The sequence below is a fragment of the Dendrobates tinctorius genome, unplaced genomic scaffold, assembly GCF_039654945.1.
Source record: "Dendrobates tinctorius isolate UK_male_01 unplaced genomic scaffold, ASM3965494v1 ptg000214l, whole genome shotgun sequence".
NCBI lineage: Eukaryota > Metazoa > Chordata > Amphibia > Anura > Dendrobatidae > Dendrobates > Dendrobates tinctorius.
In genome coordinates, this window is record NW_027361881.1 from 5,180,718 (window position 1) to 5,185,801 (window position 5,084).

Here is a 5,084-nt window from a genome sequence, read left to right on the forward strand (position 1 = left end):
CTTATTTTTATGTATTTATTTTTTTTTTGCATATTTAGCCTCTGTCCTCTAGATTATAATTGTCTGAGTCGATAGATGAGTGGTCCACAAATCTCACTATCCCTCCATCTGCCTAATGGCTCAGCCTCCTGCCTCTTTGCTTGGCTTTGGCCTTCTGCCTCTTTGCTTGGCTTTGGCCTTATGCCTTTTTGCTTGGTTTTGGTCTTCTGACTCATGGCTTGGCTTTGGCCTCTTGGCTTGGCTTTGACCTCCCGCCTCTTGGCTTGGCTTTGGCCTCCCGCCTCTTGGCTTGGCTTTGGCCTCCCGCCTCTTGGCTTGGCTTTGGCCTCCCGCCTGTTGGCTTGGCTTTTGGCCTCCCGCCTCTTTGCTTGGCTTTGGCCTCCCGCCTCTTGGCTTGGCTTTGGCCTCCCGCCTCTTGGCTTGGCTTTGGCCTCCCGCCTCTTGGCTTGGCTTTGGCCTCCCGCCTCTTGGCTTGGCTTTGGCCTCCCGCCTCTTGGCTTGGCTTTGGCCTCCCGCCTCTTTGCTTGGCTTTGGCCTCCCGCCTCTTTGCTTGGCTTTGGCCTCCCGCCTCTTGGCTTGGCTTTGGCCTCCCGCCTGTTGCCTTGGCTTTGGCCTCCCGCCTCTTGGCTTGGCTTTGGCCTCCCACATCTTGGCTTGGTTTTGGCCTCCCGCCTCTTTGCCTGGCTTTGGCCTCCCACGTCTTGGCTTGGCTTTGGCCTCCCGCCGCTTGGCTTTGGCCTCCCGCATCTTGGCTTGGTTTTGGCCTCTTGGCTTGGCTTTGGCCTCCCGCCTGTTGCCTTGGCTTTGGTCTCCCGCCTCTTGGCTTGGCTTTGGCCTCCCGCCTGTTGGCTTGGCTTTGGCCTCCCGCCTCTTGGCTTGGCTTTGGCCTCCCGCCTCTTGGCTTGGCTTTGGCCTCCCGCCTCTTGGCTTGGCTTTGGCCTCCCGCCTCTTGGCTTGGCTTTGGCCTCCCGCCTCTTTGCTTGGCTTTGGCCTCCCGCCTCTTGGCTTGGCTTTGGCCTCCCGCCTGTTGCCTTGGCTTTGGCCTCCCGCCTCTTGGCTTGGCTTTGGCCTCCCACATCTTGGCTTGGTTTTGGCCTCCCGCCTCTTGGCTTGGCTTTGGCCTCCCGCCTCTTGGCTTGGCTTTGGCCTCCCGCCTCTTTGCCTGGCTTTGGCCTCCCACGTCTTGGCTTGGCTTTGGCCTCCCGCCGCTTGGCTTTGGCCTCCCGCATCTTGGCTTGGTTTTGGCCTCTTGGCTTGGCTTTGGCCTCCCGCCTGTTGCCTTGGCTTTGGTCTCCCGCCTCTTCGCTTGGCTTTGGCTTCCTCCGCCTCTTGGCTTGGCTTTGGCCTCCTGCCTTCTGGCCTGGTTTTGACCTCTTGCACTGTGGCTTGGCTTTGGCCTCCTGCCTCTTTGCTTGGTTTTGGTCTGCTGCATTGTGGATTGGCCTTAGCCGCTTAGCTTTGGCTTCCTTCCTCTTGGCTTGGTCGTGGCTCCCTGCCTCTTGCCTTGGCTGTGGTCTCCTGTCTCTCTATGCCCCTGGTTTCTGCATTCTGAATGCTTGTTTGGGTACCATCACTCCACGATGGAGCATTTCAGTGCCATGCGCAAGATATCTTCTAGATTTATTGCCTTTTTGTAGGTTTTCTCAGCTCCCTGTAGATTTTTCAGCTCTTTAATGATCTACAGATCAGAGTCTGTGTATGTTTTCTGGTGAGTGACAGTTTCCATGCCTGTCATTTTGGCTAACTGGCTGGAGCTTCCTGCCTCAAGTTACAGTAGCAGTGAAAGCTTTGGAGCACAAACCTTTCCAGTGAATGAAATGTTATGAACATATGTAAAGACTTAGGAACATGCCTCTTGATTTGGCCTTGGCCTCCTGGCTTGGCAGTGACCTCCTGCCCCTTGGCTTGGCTGTGGCATCCTGTCCCTTGGCTTGGCTTTGGCCTCCTACCTCTTGGCATGGCTGTGGACTACAGCTTGCCGTTTCGGGGCTTGGCATACAAAGTTAGGGCTTGGGAAAGAGACCCAGCAAACCTATACCCTTTGATATAAGATTAAGTTCTCATTGGATTAGAAGATCTGCTCATTTGCACTTTCTGGAACCCGCCTGTCCCTGACAGTCTTGTGTGGACAGTATGCTGCTTGTTGTCTTGGGTGGGTATGTGCTGGTACTAGGGCTGCAGCTTTCCATGTAGAAAGTCTCTGCTACATGATCGTGGTGAGTGTTTTAGTGTAAACCAGCAGGGTGTCCCACCAATGGCACTGGTGATGAAGTTGCCGCTCATGCTTGGATGAATCAAACTTCCTTGTTAGGGAGTAGAAAGTTATCCTAAGTGAGTTCCCTTTTGGAAAGACCAAGATTAGACTGTTCTGATCGTTACACAGGAATAGTATGAGTGGTCCATGAGATGGTCTCCCTGTTGTTGCCTATGACATCTTGGAGTCAGTAAAGTTTAATTTTGATCACTTTCATGTTCTCGGATGGTTCCAAGGGTATTGTAATCCACTTGTAATCTGTCAATCCCCAGACGAAATTATCACTAATAGATCTTAAAGTATAGCCTATGTATAAATGGCTATCTCTACCATTGCTTGTTGGCTGTGTGAGACTGTTAACCAGGATTACAGTGTATATACCCTCTGTACCAATAAAGATAAGATATATTTTAGAGTTAATGTGGTGCATAGTGGCTAAACTGGTAATGTCTCAGCCTATTTCTATTTGTAACATGGCGCGGGGCGGTAGCCATGGGCGAAGTATTCACCTCGCACGTTACATGAAGGTAGGAGTTTTGGCTGGGTGTGTGGACTTGTGCTGTGAGGACGCTACGCCCGTGTAGGCCGCATATAATCGATGAAGCTGGTTTTTCAGTACCAGATGTTTCAGAGTTCAATGAGGAAGACCACCATTCAAAAATTAACTTCTTACTGAATGGGAGCTTGGCAGGGAACATTTATGGGAGATAGCGGGTACACAACCTTACGAACGTTTCCTTCACAACTCTGAGCAACCTGGTAGGGTTCCAGAAGGTTCCAGTCCCCAGGAGGAGCTCCAGTGACAGGAGGACTGTGACAGTCTGTGCGCTGTGAGGAGAATCTAAACCAGGGTTGACTGAGGAGAGAGAGAACGTCAGGGGGGTGGTCCTGACAGGAAGAACCGCAGAAGGGACGAGGCACTGGGTGTGAGACACCGTATTTGACACGACGACTGATCAGTGGAAGTGCTGTTGGTTTACGGGCCTAAGGCAGCCACAGTGACGGACATGTCAGGAACGTCGACGAGCGAAGAGGGGACGGTGTATGCAACGGTGAGTTGAAGGAAGTGCGGTGTGCTGTTGAGGCCGTCAGGCAGACGGCGAGCGAAAATAAACTTGGACCTGTTGCACCCAGAAACTGCCTCCATTTTGTCTCTGTTTCGTCTCTGCGCGGTAAGATGAGGGACCACCCCCCCCAGCTCTGCCCACCGACCCTACATTTGGCGTAGTCGGCAGGATCGCCGCCGCTAATACATCATCTTCTGCGACAGGCCTGCCTTAAAGGATGGAGAAGGACTTGGACTGTGCTGCTTGGATTATAAATACCTGTGGATTACAAATTGGGAGCACTGTGTTGTCTCAGTGGTGCTGACAGAAGATTCGGGGCGGTACCAGGTGCTGCGCAAGATGGCGGCATTGCTACAACGCAGGGGAGAGGTCCGAGTGTTTACAGTCGTGTTGAATGGACTGGGGCCCCTCCAGCGTACCCCCGTGGACAGCAGTATGTGCCCAGAGGCCGACGCTCCCATGTACTGGACCCTGGTAGATGGGTGGAAAGGCCTGCCGACGCCCCACCCCACAGAGGGAGTGACCCCAAGGGAAAGCTGGGGTGCGGCTGCTTGGCGCCATTGGATTGCTGCCCACCGGTCGGTATGAGACGCTGCGGGTGTCGGGGCATCGGCCGCCTGGAGTGGCGATGGCGGCGAGAGAATGGATTGCGCCAGAACAAGTCATCCTCGGGTCCCTGGACAAGAAGCGGAGCCTGTGCGGAGCCAGAAGGAGCGGCCGCCATTGATACCGACGGAGAACTTCCCCATGGAGCTCCTGAGCCTGGAGGCTAGGCCCGCTGAACACCGAGTTGGAGAGCGGAGACTGCGGGAGGAGCCGCGTGGTGACGTGATGGAGACCGCGGCGCCGGGGAAGGTGAGAATTCCCCCGGCTCGGCCGGCGGCTTAACAAGTGGCCCCTTTCATTCCGCCACAGCAAGCAGTCTCTAGCGTACCGGAAGGTCTGGCTGCAGAGGGCCCTATGGTATATGCGGAGTTGAGCGAAGCCCCTGCCCCCGTCCCTGAGCCATCCCGCCCAGAGTCATCAGGGCGGAGCTCGTTTGCAGAAGACACGGCTGTGCTCCCTCGGCCGGAAAAAGCTCCATCACCAGAACCGGCCGTCATTCCGGCTCTGCTAGAAGTTTTGGATGCGGCCTACCCTGTGGCCGCGGTTATGCCAGCGTTAGAACCGGCTGCGGCCTGTTTGACAGGTCCTGTGACTCCAGCCCTCAAGGACCCGGCTGTCCCCATTTGCCACCTGGCCCCAGCGGCTGCTGGGCCGCAGATATCATCGGCCGCCTCTGCCCCACGCGCTTTTACAGCGAAGTTCCGCCCACCGGACTCTGAGACTGGCACGGCACCCTCCGTTTGGGTCGCGGAGGTGATCAAACAGAAGAAAGGTCGGGAGCAGGAGGTATGGAGCCTGCTCCACTCAAAGGGGGAGGCTGGCATGGCGGTGCAGAGATCACGGGGACGGCTGGTATACACCAACGTCAACAGGGGTGCGGCTTCATCCGTGACACGACCGGCCAGAAGGTATATGTGAATGTGGCCTCCATACGGCATGGTCGGGCGCTTAAGGAAGGGGACTTGGTTTCCTACTATAAAGAATACTGCCCCCGCGGGTATTATGCGGTGGCAGTGCTAGCGGAGCCCGAAGGAAGCGAACCCCCGTAAAGAGGACTTGAATGGACACCCTCAGTATTCCCAGTACTCCACGGCTGTGGGGTCCCTCGCTACTGACCGCTAGAAGGCGGATTGAACTGTCAGGAGTTTGCAGCAGCG